General features: G+C 41.8%; 1 protein-coding gene and 1 long non-coding RNA gene across 3 annotated transcripts in view; one reads left to right on the forward strand and one right to left on the reverse strand.

Annotated features, from left to right (window-relative positions):
• Positions 1-25536, forward strand: part of SNX18 (sorting nexin 18) — a 108092-nt gene that overhangs the window by 61469 nt on the left and 21087 nt on the right. The gene's annotated exons all lie outside the window — the stretch shown is intronic.
• LOC121487391 lies at positions 9855-25099 on the reverse strand. Its single transcript, XR_005986836.1, has 3 exons — positions 24980-25099; positions 24081-24196; positions 9855-9941 (listed from the first exon to the last, which is right to left on the reverse strand). It is a non-coding gene; the product is annotated as an uncharacterized LOC121487391 (long non-coding RNA).

Below are 25536 nucleotides of genomic sequence, written 5' to 3' on the forward strand. Positions count from 1 at the left end.
TAAGTTTTGGGGTGATGTGTTATGCAACTGTAGTGACTAGATCCTCAAGGATTGTAAGGCATCTGAGGGTAGCAGGTATCCCTGAGGCTTGGAGTTCTTCAGATGTAGTGGTTTGGGCCCATGTCAGCAAGGTTGTCAGTGGGAATGAAGCCCTTGGGGAGTTTTCAGCCTCTGAATCCTGATAGGAACTGAATGGCTGGGTTTGATCACAGTAGACCTCATCTCTCTGGAGAGATCAACAGCCTTTGCCCAAAAGGCAATGGTTTGGTTCAGAATCATCACCTTCTTCTTCTTCTTCTTCTTCTTCTTCTTCTTCTTCTTCTTCTTCTTCTTCTTCTTCTTCTTCTTCTTCTTCTTCTTCTTCTTCTTCTTTCTTCTTTTAAAGATTTTATTTATTCATGAGAGAGAGAAAGAGAGAGAGAGAGAGGCAGAGACCCAGGCAGAGGGAGAAGCAGGCTCCATGCAGGGAGCCTGACGTGGGACTTGATCCTGGGTCTTCAGGATCATGCCCTAGGCTGAAGGCAGCGCTAAACCACTGGGCCACTGGGGCTGTCCGGTTCTGAATCTTCATAGTGATGATGTTTGGCTCCTTCAATCCCTACCCACTTCATTAGAGTGGCTTGTGAACTTGAACTTGAAACAATGGCTGAACAATGCATGGATCATACTCCTTCTTCCCAATGGGTCCATGGGAGCTTTATTTGGTGTGGAACAAGTAGCTGTGTGGTTCTACATGAGGACTGGATTCTGAACATAGATCAAATCTCAGCTCTTTAACTCTATTAATTCCTACCCATGACACCTTGGCAAGTCATTTATCCTCTCAGAAAGCATCTCCCATGTCCTAGGATTAGGATGAAGATGAGGAAAAGAGATGTTTTATGAATGCATATCAAAATACACACACACCTGGCCCTCTGACCACCTTCTCCAGCAATTGGCAGGAGAAAGCAACAGAGGATGCATTCTGGAAAGTACAAATTGAAGCCAACTCGTGGGAACAGAGCAGAGTCCTAGGACTAGAACTTTTGCTTTTGATAGGGCTCATTTTTATTGAGGACAAAATTGGAGCCCAGAGAGATTAAGCAACTTGTCCACAGTCACCCAGCTGGTTTCTGAAGCCTCCGTTGTTCTTTTGGGGACATTCAACTGAATGAAGTAACCAAGAGGAAAGGATGCAAGAGACTAAAGCAGATGTAGGGATGGAGTGGGATCCAGTAAGAGCTGAGGGTTTGGCCTTCTTGAAGGCTTGTGAAAAACTGGCTGAAGCTCTGGAAAGGCCAGGGGAGGAGTTACGTTTGTTTCCTTCTGTCCAGTTCTGGGTTGTATGTGCAGAACCTGAGCAAGTACCTACAGTGCCATGTGTGTTTGTTGGAACTCACAAATTTCTAGAGCCCACAGTGTAAAAAGGTAAACTAGGTCAGATCCAAGCCTGACACAAAGCAAGAAGAATGCCACAGATTTGCACGTTAGGTTGCTCATTATTACACAAAAATGCCATTTTCTCCCAGGCTGGCTGGGCCCCATCTCCCTCCCATCTATAATTGTAGCTCTTCAGGAAGAAGATTGGTCTGTAGTTGTGGAAAATTCTGGGCAAATCAATATGCTATTTCTAGATGTCAGGTGAGCTCCAGGACTCACAAGTCTTCAACCTAAGCCCATTAATCAAGTCTGATGACTTAATTTACTGTTGAAACAAACATGTCAGTTGCAATGTGATGCATTACAAACGTCTCTGCTTCCCAAATGGCAGGGGACTTACTGCCAGAGAAGAAAAAAAGAATTAAGCCCTTCTCCAAACAAAGACATTCTCCCTTTGTATAACCAGAGACGGGGAGATAGGATCTGAGTGTGTGTTCACTGGCTTCTGTGCTGGAGATGCCAATCATTTTCTCCCTGCCCTTCAGAACTTGCAGCAGAGGCCCCAGGAACTGCCCACCTATCTCCAAATGTAGCAGCTGACCAGCCCTTGCTGAGTCCTTCTGATTTTCCAGCCGTGTGCTTGGGAATAGGAAGCCACAGTCATTTAGCTAAAGGCTATGTTGACCAAGGAGCTGAAGCTGCTGTTGTGAGCATTTTTAGCCTGATCCCTGGAGAACTTGAAATGAATCAGATGTAGAGAGGCAGTGAGAAGCCCCAGTGCTCCAGGGAGAGAGACAGTGATGCAGAGAATAGGTCACCTGGTTCTAGATGCTTTCCTGTTGTCGACATGTGGCCTCCTGTACTTCCTCTGTTTACTGAAAAGGAAAATTAATCCAAGATGGGCAAGAATCTTAGTATGTCCCCAGGAGAGCTTGCATGGCAAGGTTCTGGGGAACCTGTGGCTGGCCTTAGGAATATTGCAGTGTGCATTTTCCTCCCTTTCAAGGAATTTTCTTTTCTTGAAAAACAAACAGTAAAGTTTCTAAATATAGGAGTTGAATAAAAGAAGTATATTTTCCTTAAGAACAAGATGTTTTTTGCATTTGCCAGATGGACCCAATAGTCATCTGTCAGTAATGCATTTGTTTTCTTCATGTAGACATTTAATCATTTAATGAGTTCATACAGTCTGGCTCAGGTAACATTGGCCGGAACACGCGCATGCGTGCGCACAATTATAGTTTCAAGGTAGACATTTGCCTGATGGGGATTATAAAGCTGGTCAGCAAAATAAAAAGCATTTACAGAACAGCTTTGCAAAGTCGAGCCCTAACAGATACTATGCCTCTGTCATTTCCCCTCATAAGACCTAGATTTACATCTGTGTTTTTCATACACTTTTGAAGGGTTGCCACGTTTAGCCAAAAGTCTTGAAAGGTTTGTTTTGATGGTACTTAAAAAAAAAAAGTCTGGAATTTATGGACTGAGAAAGAGATGGGCTAATTGGCTTCTCAGGGGGACTGCTCTCTCTCTCTCTCTCTCTCTCTCTCTCTCTCTCTCTCTCATATATATTGTTAGATGCTTACTCTTACAATTTATGATTCCTGTTCATGACTGTAAAGCACCTAAGAGCCAAGCAGTTCTAGCTGTTAATTATTTAATTTATTCTATAGCTCTATCAAACACATCCCTTCTATTTGGCTGAAGATGGGCAATAGATGTTTTCAAGTATGCTAAGATTTCAAGTTGATTTATGTTTTATCACTAAGGCAAGTGTTGATTTGTCTACAAATTACAAGTACAGAAGAAAAAAATGTCCACTCTTTTCATTTTTTCCCCCAGAACGTTGATCGAGTTCATCATAAGTACCAAGCTGCCTCTGCAATGTTGAGAGGAGTAAGGCACGATCTCTGAACACAAGTAACTCACAGCAGAGGCATTCTGCCTGGTAAAAACAGGACGTGTTTCTTGGGGAAATTCACACGGTAGGACATAGCTCAGGACTTTTACCCTTCGCCTTGGAGAAAACTTTACTCAAAAGTAAGCACTGTCAGTCTAAGTGTGGTATGAAGTGGGGGCCAAGAGTTCCCCAGAGAAGGCCATTCAGGGGGCTCAATGCAGTAGGTGGGACTCAAAAGGATGTCAAACAAGCTAGAAAAGTGTTGGGGAGCTAGAAAAGTGGAGAGAATGGAGGGAGGCCCATCAAAAGAGCTAACCCCAAGCCCAAGGGGGCAGAGGCCACTTAAAGAGCATTGTGGGAGACCAGATAAGTTTTTCGGCCAGGTTGTGGTGTACCTTTGAATCTCACAGCCTAGGGTTCATCTCTCTTCTCTCTCTGTGCTAAGGCATAGCATGAACCAACTCTGAATAAACAGAGTTGCAGGCCAAGATATATTTGGGGAGGCTAGTCTGGTTCCACTGTGTGGGAAAGATCAAAATGAGGGAGACACTAGAAGTGGGAGACAGGGACCAGTTAGGAGCAATTATCTAGGAAAGTAACCAGCGCTTTAGGAATTTAGCTGGAATTGCTGGTTTCAGTCTGGGGTTATAAATTCTAGAACAACACAATGCTGAAAGGGAGAGTTACAGAATATGACCACACCCAGGTTCACTCAGGAGGGAATGAGGACAATGTCTCATCCAGCTTCTGCTTGGCCTCTCCTCTGTTCTGTGGGTTTACCTCCTATCCCTGCTTCCAGGCCTCTCTTCTCCTTGCCTTGTTTTGGGGATTGGGGTGCATGGGGAGCTTCTTGCTTGCCATCAATCAATAATCAGCAAGGCTTATTGGCAGCTGACCATGTTTGGGATCTCTGGTCCAGGTGATGCCTCTGCCAACTCCTCCTTGCTGTCAAAGTCCTCCACACGGGTGTTGGTGGTTTTATTTAACCCAGTCTCTCTTCAGTTACTATTGCAATGTAGCAAAACATCCAATTGTCAATGCCCATTCAGATATAAACATGAAAAGCATGCTGTGTTAGGAGACAAACCCAGAGACATGGCCATAATCATGGCACTAGCCCCAGCTGACACCAGACTGAGCTCAGCGCCCCTGCCAAGGAGGTGGCATTTCTAGCCCTTTGCAGAACATCATCAGAGAGCCAAGAAAGCCCACATATTCAAGTTGCATATGAGAGTTTGTCTCTACCCTAGCATAACCCCGGGGACAGAGCCTCCCTACAAGTAGAAAGTGGAGAGCTTTGGAGTAAAACTCAGCTTTCCTTTGAAGGCTTTGGTCATCTTGTTAACAATTAAGAAAGAGAATAGGCCCTCAGAAGTAGACATACTAATCCTTTATCTTTTATTATAATTCTAAAAATCTCTCAGATGGCAGCAGATGCCTTTTTCCTACATTGGAATTATTTGTGACCAGGTCAGAAGAGGCAGTCTTAGGAAATCACAAGACATCCCATGAGCAATGACCAGAGGTTAGATACTTTTAATAGCAACATGTTTTTTAAATTTTGTGTTTATATCATTTTGTTCTAAATGTAGAATCTATTTGGAATTTGAGGGGGAAAAAAAAAAGCAGAACATATAACTCGCTATCACTGGCTTTAAAAGAAAATAATCCAAATCTGGTATTTGGTGGGAGGGGAGAGAGTTAGTAAGGATGTCTGAGTCTCTTCCCCTATCTGAATCCCACCCACCCTGGAGTGTTTGGGTCAAGTTCCTTCCTTATAAAGCCTTTCCTGCGTCACAACAGTCCAAGTTCACATCTTTTCTGAACTGCTATAAAAATTATGGTCAGTACCATATGATTTAGTTCATTGTTAGCTGCTTTGTAGTAAATATGCTGTTATATGTACTGTTTTCCTCTTTCCCCAACCAGATGACAAGATATTTTAGAAAGTATGGCTCCTATTTGGCTTCTTGTTATCTCCTAATAATGGAGGATACTCCTGATAATTTTGCAGATATTTTATCAGGACTTAATGAATGGAACATTGAGCATCTAAGTGGGGCTCATTTCAGGAGCCAGATCTGGCTCTGGGTCTGCCCTCACCTGCAGAAGGAGTTCAGGCTCAGTATGGTCCAGGGCTGGACATATGGACAAGGTGTGTTGTGATGATGTCAGTCACCCATTGTTGACAGCTACAAGTAGCTGTAAGACATACTGGTCGGGGACAGTCTGCAAACCTGGGCTCAGATCTAAATTTTCCTACTTGTTAGCTATGTGGTGTCGGACAAGTTACTTTATTAGGCTGTAGTTTCCTCATGTATAAAATGGGAACAAAAATAATACCACCTACTAGAAGTTTTTTAGGAATAAAGTAAGTTTTGTAGAACCATATGTCCCACTTCATCTATTGGGTATGTAAGTAATGTAATTCCACCCACATCCTCAGAATATGCCACTTGGGGGCCTATGTGTCCTGATTAGGAAAGTTCATCATCCTATTCCTTCCCTGCGGACCATTTCCAAAGTCAGCCTGGAGACCCAGAAATGCCTACTCAGTGTCAAGGGTCAGTCCTGGATCTTTTCTCCTTGTGTTGGGGCAGGAGGTGTGGTATGGAGAAAAGTAAAGAAAAAAAAAATGAATATGGATTCCTTTTTACTATGTCACTATAATAAGTCTTTCTTAACCTAAAGTATTTAGCTTAGAGTACAACTATGTTCTGAGTCCTGGGGATCCTTCTAGCTTATCTCTAGGTAGAGGTGTGTGTGGGGGGGTGATCTTGTCCCTCCTCCACTTTAAAATGGGGGAATTTTGTTCTATATAAATTTTATTTTAAGAAAGTTGAAAAAAAATAATGAGTGAGGTAAGGAGACCATGTGCTTGCTCCACATAATTCCATTTAATAAAATTATGACTAAACTCTCAACACTTTCACCCTTTGTCCTGAACTATAGAATTCCTTATCTCCCCCACTCACCGCACCAATTTCCACCAACTATTGTGTAGACAATAGTCCTCATTTAAACGTTGTATTTTGCATTTGGAATTACATACAATGCCTTAAAGGCATTACTGTTTTAGGGTTTATTTGCTAAGAACATAAAATAAAAGAAATGAACCAGTGCTCTGTACCGCCATTTTGGACACAGCTATCGGGAGAGAAACCCCAAAGGTGTCCCACAGGTTATGAGCCAGATTGGCCAGAGTTCCTGAACATCCTTTTGAAGGAAGGGCTGGGGCACAACTGGGTCAGGGGTGACTCTGAGGACTACAGCTTCTTATCTTCTGAACAAAAGTTCAACTTCAACTTGGCAAATTAACTGGCTTTGGGACTTAAACTATCTTAATAAAATGCCTGGTCAAAATTCAATGACATAGACTGAGCTGTTGGCCAACTTCATGCCAGTGAAATATTTATTCCTGTCTCTTGTTTGTTGGCAGCAGGTGGTACTAAAATCCGGGAAAATTTAATAACGAATCTCATGAGGCAATTTGAAGAAAGAGCAAAGAAAACTGACCCATGAAGCAGACACAGGGACTGTCAAGCTAGCACTGGGGCATGCGATCCTGGCACTGCCATCTCAGGCTGTGGGTTGATAGTGAGTTGGGAGAGGAGAACCTATCCCTAGTGCAGGCATCCATCTGGCAGGGGATTGTCCTCAGCTCCAAGCGAGGACTTTTTTCACAATGTGTATTCCACCAAGCTTGATCAGGAGCCAAGAATTATGACAAGCAGCCACATCTCTAGATGTGGAGAGAAGAGATGACACAAATAAACAGCCTCCAGCAAGCTGAAGGAGAGGAGGGGTAAGAGAAACTAGGCACTCATCCCAAAGAAATCAGTTACTCACGGCACAGCCATGTTCCATTTTTTCTTTCATAATTGACTGGATGTTGTCAACTTTGGTTTTGATTTCACAAAGCAATATAGATCCCTTGAGTTTTGCTCCTCTCTACCTACCCACCCCCCACCCCTGCCCTGCCCACCAGTATCTGTCACAGAGATTAAGTTGCAGTGCCAGCCCTCAGCATGGTGCCTCTGTGAGGGGAAGCCTTTTTCACTTTCTCCTTCCCCAATCTTTTCTCAGTGGTTAAACTGGCCTTACAGAAAGACTAGATGACAATCACCAGCTGGAAAGCTCCCTGATCTTCAGGGTCACTTCTCTCTCTGGTGATGCCAACAGCACTGCTATTAGAGAAGACCATTCTGGAATCTTGGTCTTCCCCTTAAAATACAAATGCCTGTGGAAAGGAAGATAAAACCATTTACACAGTGTAAGATTTCTCTTATGATGTAGTTCTAATTTTAAAAGGAATTGTACGGCCACATAGATGAGGTTATCAGTGGTATCCTTCTGGTGGAGGGCTAGTACTCTAGCTCTCCTCCTCCACTACCTCTACCAAAAAGAATCTTAGGACTAGAGTGTTCCTGATGGAGGGAAAGGGCTCTCAGAGAGGCTGAAAGCACAAAAACAAAGGCCTCCAACATTGGGACTTTGTTCAGGGCTGGCCTGTTTGACTACTTTGATTGTCGTTTGCCCACTTTGAGACAGTAAGCAGGAGAGAGCTCCTTCCCAACTCATCAGTGAGAGACAGTAGAGCGTGGATGACAGATAGGTGAAAAAGTGAAGTTCATGGCTGCCCTGGTGCCATGGCAGTTGAAGGCTGGCTGTGGAAGAATGTTCCAGTGTAGGGGTCAGACAACCTGGGTTTTAAGACCTTCCAGAGCCACCATCTGCCTATTCTGTGGCCTTAGCAAGTTATGATATACTTCTGATGTCTCAGTTTTCTTGTCAATCAATGGGATAGATAACATCTACTTTATCCTCTATATAGATTTTTGTGAGATTGCAACCATCACTGGTTGGAGCTTGCGGTAGGAATGGCTGTGCTTCTCTCCTCTTCCTCTTCTAGAAGGAGTGGCTCCCAATGGCTCCTGGGGTGGCATATACTTGGGTCTGAGTGAGTAGCTTGGACTGGTGACCAAAAAGGGCCCTAGATTAGAAGATTAGATTCAGAGGAGTAGTGTCAAATGGGATGAACAATGGAAACTTGCAATCTATCTATCCATTTATTGAATATTTATGAATTATTCAGGGTGTGCCAGGCACCCTGCAGTGCTTTGCATTTCTCCTCTGGGCCTCAATGTTTGCTAGATTTGAACAGCAAGAAAGCATGAGGACAATCTTTGTTTTACCCTTTCTTTGGGATATCCTGGGAAGCTTTTCTGTCCTAACCATCAGCCAGAACAAGCCTACATGTAGCCTGGGGGCGGGGAGCAGCCTGGCCTGACAGGGAGAACTCTGACCACCGGTCCACATTAGATAGCCTTGCTCCAGGACCCTCAGTACCCGGCAGCAGCACCAGGAGGGGCACCGGGCATTTAGGATTGAAGGGGGATGAGAGATGGCAGATGAAGTTTCATCTGGGGTCACGCTCCCACCAGAGTTTCCAACTCTGCCTTCTGTTGCTCTTGACCTTTCCCTTGCCCTGCTCACTTCTTTCTGACTGTTTCGTCAGTTGAAACACAGTCAACTTTCCTCTTTCCTCTCATCTGCTCCAGTCCATGAGGTAATAAGAATGACACATGACTGGGGAAAAAAATTGCAAAGTATTTTTTAAAGAAGAAAGAGCACATTGGAAACTAGGAATTTGGAGACAGATTTGGGGCCCCAGACAGGGCTTTACACAGGTTCCTATTCTCTCTGTTACACTGTTTGCCAATTTTCTGAAGCCAGTGTTTCCTTTTGATAGACAGTGATCTCACATATCCTCCTCATACCTGAGAGTCAGCGCTCTTCAAGTGATTGTAGCTCCTCCAAGACTTATGGCCCTATTAGACTGGCAACACCCAGGGCAGAGACCTGTCAGTAAAGGTGGAAGAGGCAGACTTTTAGGTGTGGAAGACCCAGAATTGGAGGGATGATGGAAGCTCCATAATCCAAGGTTGAAGACCAGAGGTTGCCCATCTGGGAATCATGCTGTCAGCAGACACTATGGAGGCAGGGCCTGGGTAAAGACCAGCAGCTCCAGTACAGAGGGCAGAAGATAGCTGGGAGGGATAGTGGGAACACTGGGAAAATGATCAGGGTCTGGTGGGCCTTTGTAGCCTGCTAATGTTGCAATTCTAGGAAGTTTTTTTTTTTTTTCATTCTACTTTGCCTCAAACACTGTTGGCTGAAATGAAGAGTGTTGTTAATAGCAAAGGAAGCTGGCAGGATCGGGGGAGAAAATTCATGGAAATGATTCCAGCTGCCAGTTGGGTGTTTCTTACTTGGGTTTTGCTATCCCCATTTAGCAACCCATTATTACGTGCAATGTACATAAAATGCAATAAGTAATATGTATAACTTATTATACAGAATACAGAGTGGTAAAAATATATTATTTACCTGTATTGGATATGTATAATCAGAATTGCCAGGCTCAGAGCTATTTGAAAGTTATTTAAATTTCTAATCCAAAGAACATTACTTAAAATTTTAATAAGTCTTGGGCTAGCAGAACTTGTGTTTTATCTGAAACCAAGACTCAAATTTTATTTTTTATTTATTTTTTTTTTTTTAAATCAAACCTGCCAGCATGCCTCAATTCCCAGAGACAGATGATGTAATGTAACAGATTTTTCAGCTCTTTGTGCTTTCTTCAGTCCTGGCTCCGGCAGATACTAGAATCCAGAAACTAAGGGGAAAAGAATAAGAGAAAAAGAGTCAGAGATGCTAGGAGGCAAATGTCATGTGAGCCTGATTGGGCATTTTTTTCTTACTAAAAAAACGGAGAAAAATCTTCCATTTTTACTACTCCATAATCATCAGGTGGATTCTACAGAGGTCAACGGAAAAAAACAAACGAAAAGGACAAATTGTGTTGCCCAGACGGGCAACCTCTGGTCTTCAACCTTGGATTATGGAGCTTCCATCCTCCAATTCTGCGTCTTCCGCACCATAATTTAAGTGTTTTTTAAATTGAAATTTTTATTGAGATAATTATAGATTCATATGAGTTTTAAGAATTAATACAGAGAGATTATATTTTCCTATTGCCCAATTTCCCCTGATGGTAACATTTTGCAAAACTAATATAGCATTACAACCAGAATGTTTTTAAAAAGATTTTATTTATATATTAGAGAGAGAGAGAGAGAGCACGAGTGAGAGAGTACAAATAGGGAGAACAGCAGAGGGAGAGGGAGAAGCAGACTCTGCTGAGTGGGGAGCTAGATGTGGGGCTTGATCCAAGGACCCTGAGATCATGACCAGAGCTGAAGCAAGACACTTAACATACTGAGCCACCCAGGCGCCCCTCATAACCAGGATGTTGACACTGATGCAAACCATGTATATTTTTCAGATTTCCCCAGTTTTATTTTTACTTGTGTGTATGTGCGCATATGTAAGTTCTACAGAGTTTTATTACCTGTGTAAATTTGTGGATTTACCACCACAGTTCACCACAAGGATCCTTCATGTTGCCCATTTACAACCACCCTGCTTCCTCATCCCCATGTCTATCCCTACCCCTTGGCAAGCACTAACAAATCTGCCCTTCATTTCTAAAATTATATTATTCTAAATATTATATAAATGGAATCATTCAGTAGGTATCTTTTTGAGATTGGCTGACTCTATTTTTCAAAATCTGCTACAGCTTTTCAGCCTCCCTCTTCCCCTCTGTCTCACATCTGGTCAAGCTGATAAAGCCTGATTTCTTCCTTTGGTGAAGGGAGGTTGGGTAGGTTCAAATCATGTGAACCCTGCCATGTGCACTAGTCCTCACCCCTGCCCTAGCACTGAACTGTAATGAAAACCCCAAACCAGTCTCTTTCCCTGCTCTCTCACTCCATTTTTTTGGGGTCGGCTTGGGAAGCTTGACTAACTGGCCTCTGAAAACTGTATTATGTGAGCAATAATCCTTTTCATCCCTTTTTGATGTTTATGTATTGCCATTAGTATTACTATTTGAACCATATTTTTGGTGAGAGTCCATCCTCTTTCTACAGGATGGCTATCATAGCATAATTTCTTACATATTTATCCAGGTTATTGCATGTATCAATAGTTTGTTCCTTTCTATGACTGACTAGTATTCCGTGGTATGGATGTACCAGTTTATTTAACCATCTACCTACAAAAGGACATTTTTTTGTTTTTTAGTTTTTAGTTCTCACAAATAAAGCTGCTATTAACTTCATGTGCAGGTTTTATGGGAACATAAGTTTTCATTTGTCTGGGATGAAGGCCCAGGACTACAATTGTTGGGTCTATTGTATTTGCATGGTGTTTCTTTTAAACAAACAAACTATTTCCCAGGATGATTGTTGCCTTATTCCCACCAGTGATGTTTGAGTGAGTGATCTAGTTTCTCTGCATCCTTGTCAGCATTTGGTGTTGTCCGTGTTTTTTATTTTAGTTATTCTGATAGGTGTGTGGCAATATCACACAATTTCTATGGTGCTGTTAATTTTCATAAAATATGGAAAGAACCTTAAATCTGTTGCATCTGTCCCTACCCTGCCACAGTGCCAAACTCAAGTAGCCTGACTAGAGTGTTACAAAGTAAGGCAGGGTCTCTGGAGCAACCCATCATGAAATGTGGAACCTAAGCTTTGATTATGAGAGCTATTTGTCATCAGAAGCCACTGTAAACAAGAAGTCTGCTCATACTTATGTTAGTCATTACTCGGTATTGTGATTATTATTAGTCAGTAATGAGCCATTTCTAATAAGGACCATTCAGGTTATGATCTTGGTAGAAGATCATAATTGGTGAGGGGATTCTCTCCCAATTTTACCTCTTGGGAGTAAGGATTTTAAACTTGAACCTTATTGACAAATGCACTGGGGTTTACACTTTTCATAAATATCAGAACACTAAACAATGACCACAAGAAATGGTGAGTGTTGCCTCTGTCCAGAGCCTTGAATCCATTGTCCCTCTTCCTTCTCCACTGTCCCTGAAGCCACTATGTTCAAAGGCTATCTTTGTTATAGTTTTCACTTAGATGAGAATACTGACTGGGATAGGTGATGGGAAACTACCTGCAGTTGTTTTGCTCAGTGAGTGACACTCTTTCTACTGGCATCATTTGGGCTCCCCAGGTACTGGTTTCTCTACTCTAGGGCTTCTAATCCAGGCCTGTGATGAGAAAAATTTGCCCCTTCTCCCTCATTATCTCACCTCACAACAGAACTTCCATCATGGTTGAACATTCCTGGCCTTGCCAAGTGACTGGCTAATGGCATACACTGCCTGTTATGTAGTAATGGCTGTAATGATGGGAGCCTGAAATGGGGTTACCCAGATGTCTTCTAGGGCCGGCAGGTTATTGTGTAATACAGGGGCTGTGTCAGAATTGGGAGGGCTTGGGCCAATGCAAATTAGGGAGCAGCAAAATTCCACCTATAGAGATTTAAATGATTCGAAATGCTGGTGGGGGTTGTGGCTTGCTGCTCTGGAATGAAGTGCTAATCTCTTTAAGGAAAACAGGCAAGTAGTTTTGGAATGTTGGTGAGGTCCAGGGACTATGGCTAAGAAAGAATTCTTGAGACATCTTTAGTGCAAAATGGTGATTTTATTAAAGCACTGGGCAGAACCAGTGAGCAGATAATGCTGCTGCACTGGGGTTGTGAGGAGTGGCTGATTATATACTTGGGAATTGGGGGAGATGAGGACAAAAGGAGGTGTCTGAAAGGACTTTGATATGCTAAAGAAGATTTACAGGACTTTGGAGGTCTGGCTATTGGTGAGTTAAAGTTTTTTCTTCTAGTAAGGCACTAACATTTAGATAGTTGGGAGCTTCCTGGAGGAATGTTATACTCTATCTCAGGTTCTTGCCAATGGGCTGAAGGTCATAAAGAAATTTAATTTTGTTTACTTTACCTCAGCCTTGGTTTCCCACACCACTCATGGAAGGGAGGATGATGTTAGGGCTCCAGGAAATTGAGTTATGGGTTTCTGGAAGCTAGGCTATTGATAGGAATCCTTTTTTCCTCTTGTAAATCTCTAAGACATTGATTGGTAGCTGATGGAAACTCATGTCCCGCAGGACTGTGATCTGTATCAGTTAACCATTTGTTTTCCCCTTCACTTAGTTTTAGGGCCACCAAGAGTGCCTGGGAATGTCACACATAGCCCATCTGGGAGTCGGGTTGGGGGGGCATGGTTTGGTTTGCAGGATGCCATCTTGTTCTTTGGCCTCAGCCTGTCTTCTGCTTTCTCATCATTTGTTAAAAACTCATGTTCAGGGGAACCTGGGTGGCTCATTCAGTAGAGCATCTGCCTTTGGCTTGGGTCCTGATCTCGGGGTGGTGGTATTGAGCCCTTCGTCTGGCTCCCTGCTCAGTGGGAAGCTGCTTCTCCCTTTCCCTCTGCTGCTCCCTCCGACTCATATGCTCTCTCTCTCTAATAGGTAGTCTTTAAAAAAAAAAAAATCCATATTCAGAATCAGATCAGTAAGAGAAAGGCAAAGCCCTCTTGTAAGAACCCAGGTTCTTTTTTTGAGGGGATAGGCTACATGAGAGGAGAATATGGCAGGGGGCACTTTCTGGAAGAGCTAGCTCTTCACTGAAAATTCTGTTAGGGCTAATGAAGTTCCCTTAAATAAAGAGGTGCTTCTCCTACAAGAAAAGTTGCTGAGGGCATGAAGTTAAACTGTTTTGACTAAAGTAGTGGAAAGCAGCCCTGCCAGCCCACTGGCCATCATTTCTCAAAATGTAGGGCTAATATATATACATGAACAGGTGCAAAATAGAAAGGAAAGCATTTTAGAGATGGAATCTGTGATTATCTTGTTGGGTCTGGGACTAGAAATAGAAAAGGACACCTTTCTAGAACCAAAAAGAGGGCCTCACTGAGATATTGATGTGTTTTTTGGAGTGGTGTTGTTGGGTCTGGAGTTGATGGCCAAGAAAGAATTCTTGAGACATATTCGGTGCAAAAAGTTGGTTTTATTAAAGCATAGGGACAGGACCCATAGGCAGGAAGAGCTGCTAAGGCCTACAGACCCAGGGTTGTGAGGAACAACTGATTATATACTTTGGGGTTGGGGGAAGCAAAGATAATGGAAGTTCCAAAGGATTTTCATATGCTAAAGAAGACTCATAGGATAGGAAGCCTTGCTATTAGCAAACTAAGATTGTGTTTTTCCCTCTAGCAAGGCACTAACATTAAGACAGTTGGGAGTTTCCTGAAGGAACGTCAGTCATATTCTGCTTGCCTCAAGTATTTGTCAATGGGTTGCGGGTTAGAAGGACACTTAATTTTATCTAGTTTCCTTCTGCCTTTCTTTCCCACACCATTAGGACCAGGGAGCAGATGAGAGAGGCTGTGCAGTTTTCCTAGAGGCAGAAGCCTCAGGGCTAACATTCTGGATTTTAGAAAGTTCAGAGTAAGATTAAGGCCAAGGTCAGTGATTGGTAATCTCTAGTGATAGTGAAATAAAGTACTGCTATGCAATATAGATCTTATTCTTCCTTAGAACTCACAAACGAGAAAAAGCAACAAAGATTTAAAAGACACAAATATTAAAAATCAAATTAGCTGTGCCTCTCCTCTGCACCAGACACTGTTTTGATCTTGGCAACAGTCCTAGAAAGTAAGTATTCTTACTCCCCTTTTACAGAGGGCAACACTGAGGATCAGAGATGAAGAAACTTGTCCAAGTCACCCAACCAGTAAATGACTATAGGGACCATAGAAATATTTTTATTTTTATGGAGAAAACCGTATGGATAGAGTGGACGTTTAGGGCCCTGGGACTTCTTTGGGAAGAAGCCTTATCCCTATTGGATCTGTGTGATGTCATTTTTGGAATGGTGAGTCTGGAGCCAATGGCCAAGAAAGAACTCATGAGATGTCTTTGTTGCAAAAAGGTGATTTTATTAAAGCAGGGGGACAGAACCCATGGGCAGAAAGAGCTGCTGCATCAGGGTTCTGAGGGGTGACTGATTTATATACTTGGGGGTTGTGACAGATAAGGAAAAAGGGAGGTGTCCAAAAGGACTTTGATATGTAAAGAAGACCCTCTAGATACTGAAGCCCTTACTATTGTCATAAAGCTAGGGTTGTTTTTCATTCTAGTAAAGCATCGAAACTAAGACAGTTGGGAGCTTCCTGGAAGAATGTTATACTCTGCCCACCTCAAGTATTTGTCAATGGGCTTCAGGTTATAAGGAAATTTAATTTTACCTGCATTTTCTTTTACCTTTGTTTTCTATATCACTATGGAGGGGAGGGTGGTATTAGAGCTCCAGGAAATTGAGTCTATGGGTCTATCAATAACCTAGCTTCCAGAGACCCATAAGAATGCTTTTCTCTTATAAATCACTAAGACATTTATAAACTGTTGGAGATTCATGTCTTGCAGGATAATGATCTCTATTAGTTAACTATTTGTTTTTCTCTTCCCTTAGTTTTAGGGCAGGTAGGAGTGCCTGAGAAATGTCACACATATCCCACCTGGGAGTGAGGGTGGGTAGTTCTGGGGTGGGGTGGTGGTAGTTAGCTAGTGCTTTGTCCCCAGCTTGTCTTCTACTTCCTTATCATATGTAGTTCTCGTAGTATGGTGATCCATGTTCTGGACCAAAGCTGTAGCAGGTAGAGGACTGTTGTCTCACTTCTGCATGCCCACCAGGTAAAGACCAAATCTTGGAGCAGGATATCAGAGATACCACAGTGTGTGTGTGAGTCAGCTGCAGTCTTAAGGTAGATCTGCTATTTATTTTTAAATGCTTCTGAATACACAGTACCACATTATGTGTGTGCCACCTAGTTTGGACTCTAACCAAATGTTTCTGGACTCCAATCAGGAATGCACAATCCAGAGGCAAAGCAGCTCTGTGATTTACATCTCCATCAATAACGAGTGCTTTAGTTTACATGAGAATTTTTATTGGTGAAATTAGTGGCATTTGATTAACATGGTGAAAGTTAGAAGTGAGATCCCTTTGTAAATATAGATATTCAAGATAAGTGAATTAGGTAAATGATTTAGAAACCCTCCACTCCTGCATGAATAGGATACACGTATTCAGCTAGAATTATAACCTACACCCTTAGATGATGCTTCAGGTAAGCCTTTATCTGGTCTTTGGTCTAGCCATGAACTCTGGAAAATTCTGATTTCCTCATGCTCTAATCTTGCCCCTGGAATCCTGGCAATTTCTTGAGAGAAACTTGCATCCAAGGTTATATGAACAGCTTTTTTTTTTTTTTCCTCTACCGTTTACTAATATTTGGTTAATGAGTGTTTGTAGGTGCAGCAGAATTTGACTGGTGGCTTGCTTTTACCATAACTGGGTAACATTTGTAGAAGAGAGTAGCTAACACTCTCTATTTACCAATTCGTCAGTGGCTCCCATTTTAGCATTGAGTAATCTGGCTCAGGTCAATTTGCAAGATCCACTCACTAGGGTGTGAGTTTCTGGAGGGCTGAAATTTACCTCATTTACATAAGTATGAGATGGTTAAAAGTGAAAGGATTTTGAAAGATGGAGTTTAAATGTTAAAATACCAGCATTTCAGAGAAATATGGCACAGCAGAATTGATTTCTGAAAATGTAGGACCCAAGATTGCCTCTCTCCTCACTGTCTGATTCTGAAATGCAGACCCAGTGACTGGTAACCTGAGCAGCCTCCATGCGACACACCTTGCAAACTCACATCACTAAGATCCATAAAGACCCTATTCCCTGAATCCAGGAAAATACTGATTTGGGGCCTCTTGAAGTCGAGCTACTTGCTCAGAGTCACCCTGATTGCTTGCTGCAAATGCAAATTGCCAGACCTCCTGAATTTGGCACCTGCTCTTGTGAGGCCCAGGTGTCTAGATTTTTAACAACTTTCCCAGGGGTTTTTATCTATTCAATACAAATGAACTTAACAGTTGTTCAGGGGAAATAAGAAGCAGTAAGTACATTAAAAAGTTACATTGAGGGATCCCTGGGTGGCTCAGTGGTTTCGCGCCTGCCTTTGGCCCAGGGCGCGATCCTGGAGTCCCAGGATCAAGTCTCGCATCTGGCTCCCGGCAGGGAGCCTGCTTCTCCCTCTGCCTGTGTCTCTGTGCCTCTCTCTCTCTCTCTCTATGTCTATCATAAATAAATAAAAATAAAAAATCTTTTAAAAAAAAGTTACATTGATTCTAAAAATGCATCCTGATTCAGAAACATTAAAATGTGGGTAAAGTGTGCATCTTAGAATAAAGGAAAAATAGTTTTGCATCGTCTAATACCTTTGTATTTTAGCCAGGCTCTTACTGCCTAAGCGAAGATGGGGGTAAATGTGAGGTTTCTTTTAATGTTCTGGAGGAAGCCAATGGGAGATGTTTGGGGGCTAGGAAGTCTTTCCTGGGTCCCTTAAATCACATTAAGCTGGTTTTCCCTTTGAGTTGCAGACTTAGCTGACTTCCCTTGTCCCCCACGTCCTCAGATTTTGAGATTTAAACAACCCCCAACAGATGACCCCACCAAAGCCACCTTCTAGGAAAGTCAGTGCTAAGGTGAAACACACCAGTAGTGTTCTGATTCTGTTATTTCACCAAGAGGCCACAAGCCTCCCCTTCCTGGAGGGAAGCCTGGAGCCTTGCAAGAGATGAATGCCTTTTCTTTTTTAAAGATTTATTTACTTATTTTAGAGAGAGAGAGATTGTAAGCAGGGGGAGGGGCCAAAAGGGAGAGAGAGAATCTCAAGCAGGCTCCGCACTGAGCATGGAGCCTGATGTGGTGCTTGATCTCACAACCTTAAGATCATGACCTGAGCAGAAACGAAGAGTGAGATGCTCAACCAACTGAGCCATCCAGGTGCCCCGCAACAGAGGAATTCCTGACCTAAAGAGTCCCTTTCCTTTAAAGTTCATAAAGTCCTGACAGAACAGAGCACTGGATGGAAACAAATCTATTTCACTAGTACTTCTTACATCTCCTATTTGTTTCATTAGGAAATAAGAAGGGAAAATGTAATTTTTATTATTCCCCAGAATAATTTTTTTTTCTTTAAAAACCAGGGTAGGAGGGATCCCTGGGTGGCGCAACGGTTTGGCGCCTGCCTTTGGCCCAGGGCGCGATCCTGGAGACCCGGGATCGAATCCCACATCAGGCTCCCGGTGCATGGAGCCTGCTTCTTCCTCAGCCTGTGTCTCTGCCTCTCTCTCTCTCTGTGACTATCATAAAAAAAAATAAAAATAAAATAAAAAAAAATAAAAACCAGGGTAGGAATGGTGTACTTCCCCTTCACAAGCAAAAGTTTTCCAAATTTCCAGTTTTTTAAATCTCCCAGTTAGTCAGTGGCATCTGCTGAGACTGTCCCATGTGCAAAGAACTGAAATAGACTGTAGGGAGGATTGAGTGGGGGAGCGCCAAAGGGAAAGAAAATATGGTTTCCACCGTTAAGAAACAGAAGTACTAGCTTAGGAGACAGAAACACCCCACAAGCGAGATGACTATATCTCTGCATGCAATTCTGGAAAGTGTTTGTTTACATCTGTTCATAACCTGTCAATAGCCCTATCCCACCCTTGAGTCGTCAGCCATGGAGGAAATGCTGGAGATGAAATCAAAGTCAGGAGAATCATGGTGGGAACAGCATTCCCTGTTGAGTGTTCTAGATGCAGGTGAAGGTACTTAGTGGGAGAAGTTAGCAGGCAGTGGCAGAGGCATAAATCATGTACTTTGGGGTCCCTTAGATCTGGTACCTTCTCTTCTTTCACCACTTACTAGTTGTATCCTATTGGATAAGTCACCTTCCTGAGCCTGTGTTCTTGTTATAAAATGTGGATCCTTGGGGGTGCCTCAGTGGCTCAGTCAGTTAAGCATCTGCCTTCAGTTCAGGTCTTGATCCTGGGGTCCTGGGATTGAGCACTGCCCCGCCCCCTCACCCCAGCTGGTCTCCCTCCTCAGGTGGGAGTCTGCTTCTCCCTCTACCCCTACCCTTGCTTATGCTCTATTTCTTTCAAATAAATAAATAAAATCTTTAAAAATAAATAAACACAAAGGGCGTGCTTAGATCTGTCTCTGAGAGTTGCTTGTAGAATGAAAATAATGTGCAGTGCCTGATAAGTAGTAGACATACAGATGCGCAGTTTGCCTTTGGGGTAAAGAATGATTAAATGCAAAATGGGTGAAATGAGAGAAGAGGTTGAGGTCACTGGCAAAAGGAAAGGAAACCCCAAACATTTCCACTTTATTTTGATTCCCCACTAGATAAAATCCACACCACAGGTATTGAAGCTTTTGTCACTTTTTATATATGATACTCTGAAAAAAATATAACTAAAACCAAAAACATGGCACATTACTAATGGAAATAGTGAACAGCCAAAATTATCAGACACAAAGAGATTTCAGTCAATAATCTGATCCCAATATTGTGGCCACAAAGATTCTAAGGTATAAGTATAATTAGAAAGCAATAGAAAGCAATGATGAAAGAAAGTCCCCAAAGGAAATAAACATTTAGGCAAGGGATTTCTGATGACAGATGGCACATTAAAAAATCTCTCATCTGACATGGACTTTGTGTATGAGAGCCTGATGTACTTTGGATCCTATCCAGGATCCTTTTTTCAAGGTGGAGGGGAGAAGGAGGTTTTGTCCTTCAGTTTTTCCACCTCTGTTTTATAGAGAGCTCTATCAGTTGGGGAAGCAGATGCCATACTCAAATTGGAATGATTTGGAAAGGGTTTATTTACGGAATGACTATTTGCAGAAGTGTGGGCATAGAAGAAGCAGAAGAGATAGTGCAGTGGCCCAGAGCTGGTATCAGCAGAGCTGTGACTATCCCAAGGTCTGAGACTTTGAGAGAAGGAGAGAGCCATGTAGGAGGGGACTATCTTAAGAGATGTAATCTTCAGTTGAGGGACACAATCAGCCAGAGATGACCTCACAGGAAAGGAGTAAAAGGAATAAATATCAAAGGGTAACAGAGTACCCAAAATATGCCTCTTTGGCTTAAGGATTATTTTGAGCTGTATTTTTTTAAACCTTTCTCTTTTTTTTTTTTTTTAAAGAGAGAGTGCATGTGAGCATGGGGAGAGTGGCAGAGGAAGAGAATCTTAAGCAGATTCTTTGCTGAGTGCAGAGCTTAACATGGGGCTTGATCTCATGACTTGAGATCATAACCTGAGCCAAAATCAAGTGTCCAATGCCCCACCAATTGAACTACCCAGGTGCTCCTTGAGCTGATTGTTTTGAGAAACAGCAGACATAGTAGAAATTCTGAAAACAGAGTAGAGATTACCCTTTTGTAAGGGACACTTGCACTTACAAAGGAAATCTCCATTTTTAAGGGTATCTCCCTCTTGGTACCAGGAAGAGAAGGATGACCATAAATCACAAGAGAATTTTATTGATAGGAAAGGTGCCTACTTAATTTAGTGTAACAAACCTTACCCTATTTACCTTGCTTTTCCTGGTAACCTATAACTGTCCTCCTCCCACACCTTTCTTTTGCCTTTAGCTAAAGGTGGAATTTAAGCTGGAGTTCTAAGCTACCTTGGAGAGTTACTAATTTTTCATGAGGTATCTTCCATGTGTACATGACATACACATGTTAGTAAACTCTTTTTTTTTTTTCTTGTTTATTACTGAAGTCTCAACTAAGAATTAAGAAGAGTAGAGGGAGTTAAAGCTTCAACATATGAATTTGGAGGAGGGGTTGGAGACACAATTCAACCTGTAATGGTTGGACATAGAGTTTATACCGTTAAACGCTTTCAATAATTGCTATGAACTTGTAGGTAATTGAAGTAGCTCACAGGACTTCCAGAACCTCGCATTTTGATTTGATTACCCAACACATTATTTTCCCAAACACCTTTTTCTGATATTGGATGTCCACTTCTACCTCTCTGACAGTAAGACCTTAAGACACAGAGACTCTCACCTGGGTCACTGATTTCCGGGTGTTAGATCCAGTGAACTCCATTCTAATCTAGAGCTTCACTCAATCCTGTGAGTAACTTTCCATTCTTATCACCAGTATTCGTCAACAAATTCCCTTTTCACTAAATCTAAGTGAACTGGGCTTCTGCCATTTGTGTCCCTAACTCTTAACTAGTCCTGCTTAGGGAGGGCATTTATTTGTGAGAATTTTGTTCTACTTACATAGGGTCAGTAAAGAATTAGAAATGTCACTCAATAGAGATTTGAGGCCAGTTTTCTAAAATAGCACCCAGCTTATCCCTATCCCTAGCAGATGGGTCTCCCCTTTGAAGGAATCTACAGAGCTGGGAGGGAATACAGCACCCTTGTTTAGTGACTCCTGTTACTAGTTATGTTTCTCAACACTGGCCTTTAGAAAGATGTCACGTACAATGACGTACAATGTCACTGCTCATATTTGGCACTTACAGGATGGCTCAGGTATCAGAGAAGGATTAATCCTAGATCCCCTGGCTGCTTAGATTTTGTAGTAGATTTTGCTACTCTCCTTGTTCTTGATGAAATGAATGGGTGGCAGCCAGGATGTTCTGGAGACAACAGTGGCTTCCTCAACTTTCTAATAAAATGCCTTGAATATGTTGCTTCAGAGGCTGCAGACAGCTACTGTGCTAAATTATTCACCCTGACTTTTACTGGGTACCTTCCTCCCATTTCAATTACTTGGGATTTTTATAGAAAATTGGCTGTGGGAATTTGACCGCTCCAACTGCCTGGTAATAATCTGGTCTGAATAGTAAACTCAGCATGGGTTGATTCTGGGACAAGCCAGAGCATTCTTAAAAGAATTTGTGAGAAGCTGCCCTCCATTGCAAAGAAAGCTAGGAATCTGTTTATACAAAATGATGCTATTTATTTGTGAGACTTTTGTGCTATTTACATAGTAGCAGGAAAAAAATAGAAATGTCGCTGTTAATCAAGATTTGAGGCCAGTTTTCTAAAATAGCAACAGGCCTTTTCATAAAGACTTTGACCATTGTCTAGAGGGGCTTCGAAAATACTTTTGAACATCTGTATCATAGTATAAAGAAATATTGACACACACATACGTGGCTGTACATATAATGGGGCAAACAGTTGGCTGGGTATTTACTCTGTGCCAGGTTACTGTGCTCTGTTTACATTCATTACCTTATTTGATGCTAACAACAATCCAGTGGGATAATGGTGATGTTATCCCCATTTTACAAACAAGGAAACAGGCTCTGAGAGATTAAGTGACACGGTGAATTTAACGTAGCTTCTAAATGGTGGTTTGATTTCAGAGTCTTGTTCTTCATGACCAACTACAATAATTTAAAGTTAAGCCATGTTTGAAGCAGAGAAAAATACGTATGAAATTCTTTAATTAGTTTGTTTACACTCTGTAGTCAGTGCTAATTGTTTCTTGAGTTTTCTTTCATTAAGATCAATGGTGCCCATAAACACAAGAAAATTGGCTTGGATCTTTCGAAACACATTGAATTATGTTTCCCATGTGCTCTAAGTCTCACCTGACTCACATCTACAGTGATTATCTTTGGGTATAAGTACTGGGGACTATCAAAGCTTGAGGGCCTAATTTACATATCTGAGGTAAGACTCACCCTTGAGGGCAAAGTCCTTTACATAAATTTTGCTAAAGGAGGAGAAGCCAGCATCAAGAAAAGGCTCAATCTAGAACTTTTAGGATTTGCTCTTTTTCTGAATCCCCCAGAATATGTGCTAGAGTCCCAGGGAGATGAGGAAATAATAATAAAATAAAATAAAATAAAATAAAATAAAATAAAATAAAATAAAATAATAATAAAATAATAATAAAATAATAATAAAATAAAATGAAAGGATCCAGGAGCCTCTCTACTTATCTCTGTAGAGAGTGCAAGCAGAATGCTGTGAGGGCATTGCCAGAGCACATGACACAGAAGCCAGTGTGTCTGAAACAGGCCAGGTGGGAGCTGTCCTAGATCTGACACCCAGAGGCAGCAGTCTCCAAAGCAGGAAAGAAGGAGCTAGCAGGTTCCACATGCAGCTACAAGAACCTGTAGGAGGGAATGGTGCTTTCTAGTCATAGCCAACTCATCTCCATTCCCACTCTCACTGAATGTAACTGGGAGCTTCCTCAACCAGTTGGGAGAATTTTGAAGGAGCTAGACTCCCCAAAAATGTGTGAGCATGTTGAACTCAGAGGAATACTATCCTGTTGCTGTTAGTGAGATTCTGATGGTCTCAGGAAATGTGGATCAATGCAAATTAAGAAAATGAAACTTTTTAATTTAGCTTTTAAAGCTCCCTAGTCCTTTTTTTGTTTAGAGAATTAGTAGATGAAAGACAAATAAGGGTCTTTCCAACCTGGTCCTTGGGTGGAACCTTTGAGTTTTCAAAGATCTTGTTTGATATACGTGTCCTTCTTCCCTACTCCTTCAGCATCTGAAACTTTCACTAACTTTAGGTCAGAGAAATAAGATTTTTTTTTTTTTTTGAGTAAGCAGATCTCAGTTCATTAATAAGAAATATATAGGAAAGATCTCAATGATTGGAAGATTCATGGATATCTGATCATCCACTGAGCTGCTATTAATCTGAAAACACACACTGACTAAATCTATATGCATAAATGTCATATGCAGCATTTTACTAGGTCAATCTACTCTGGAAATCAATCAATCAACTGCATGTTTTGTAGTATCAAATTCCACGCCATGTAGATGCTGCATAAAATAATATGGTGTGAATGGTCCTAAGTAATAGTACTCATGAGTACTACTGGTGAATTCTGGTACTCAAGTACCTGATACTCAAATCACTTCCTAAATTCTCTCCACTTTGTGACTTGTCATCATGGGCAATAAGGACAGACTTGGGATCCAGTGAGTTATTGTCAGCAAGTCACAGTCTCTTTAGTACTTACCCTCTGCTCTTTCTGGTGATCAAATGTTTGATGGAGACTTCATTTTTCCCAGGGTATTTACGATGATCCAGACAAGGTAAGTGAGGACATAGAAATGAGAAAACAAGGGGAATTTCCTTCTACATATCACATGTTCTAGAGCACCTCAAGTAATCCAAAGCCTCCAATGACCTCATCTTAGTGCTTCAGGGACATTTTGGAAGAAAAATTTCAGTCAAGACCTCAATCCCACTATTTCAAAATTGAACTACAAATTCATAATAGCATGGCCAAGATTCATCGATATTTCAGCTTCTTTTTAGGCTATTCAATTTCCTGTTTAATAGAGAAAGAAAATAAACTGTCCCTGTCAACAAGGAATATTTCAAGGCTTATGTAATAGTGGAAACTAAAAATCCAGAGAAGGTGGGCCTAAAGGAACAACAGAGAAGTTCCACTCAAACTTAATGTCCAGAAGTTTCAATCTCCAGGGGTGAATGAAGAAAAGAATTGCTATCAACACAGTGCTCCCACCCTCAGGATATGTGCTTTTGCAAAGTCTTTTGTGAGCCAGGTCAGTGCAAATCCATTCCTGGTGCAGTCACTTGAAAGTTTACAGTTTTCTCCCTGTGGGGAGAATGTCAGAAGAGTGTGTTCCTTATTTTTTTTGAAACTTATGTTTGTTCAGTTCAAACAACCTGAATTGGATGTTATAAAGCATATGTGTTTTTGAATACCAGAATTCCCTTGGGGCTATGCCTCCCCTAATCTCAGGCCATGGTATTTGATGAAACAGTCCCCTCTTGTATCCTTGGGAGTGTGTATGTGTTGTGGGTGGTGGTAGCACATTGTATTACTTAATTATTGCTGTATAACAAATAGCCCCAAAATGTATTGGCTTAAAACAACAGATAACTTACTATCTCATGGCTTCTATGCATCAGGAATCTGGGTGCAACTTTTCTGTGTCTTTGCTTCAAGATCTCTTGTAAGACTGCAGTCAGGGGGTCAGCTAGGGCTGGAATCAACCTCAAGGCTTGACTCAGAGAGATCTGCTTCTGAGCTTGCTCACATGACTATTGGCAGGCCTTTAGTCCTCGCTGGCTGTTGGATAAAACCATCACGTTCTTGCCATATAGGCCTCTCCACAGGACAATTTGCAATACAGCAGATGAGTAAGACAGAAGTCACAGTGTTTTTGTAACATAATCTCAGAAGTGATATCCGATCACTTTTGACTGTACTCTGTTCATTTAGAAATTAGTTCAGCCTATACTCAAAAACAGAATATACAAGGGCATGAAAACCAGGAGACAGGAACTGATGAAGACCATCTTAGAGGCTTACTATTACAGTATGTGCTGACAAGCCTGGGAAGTCATCTGGATTGTTCCATTTCTTTGGCTACAATTATTGGCTACAAAAATTTAGTTTTTGCACAACCGGATGGTATAGACATATAATCCAAGTTAGGTCA

The sequence above is a fragment of the Vulpes lagopus genome, chromosome 3 (genome assembly GCF_018345385.1).
Source record: "Vulpes lagopus strain Blue_001 chromosome 3, ASM1834538v1, whole genome shotgun sequence".
Classification (NCBI taxonomy): Eukaryota; Metazoa; Chordata; class Mammalia; order Carnivora; family Canidae; genus Vulpes; species Vulpes lagopus.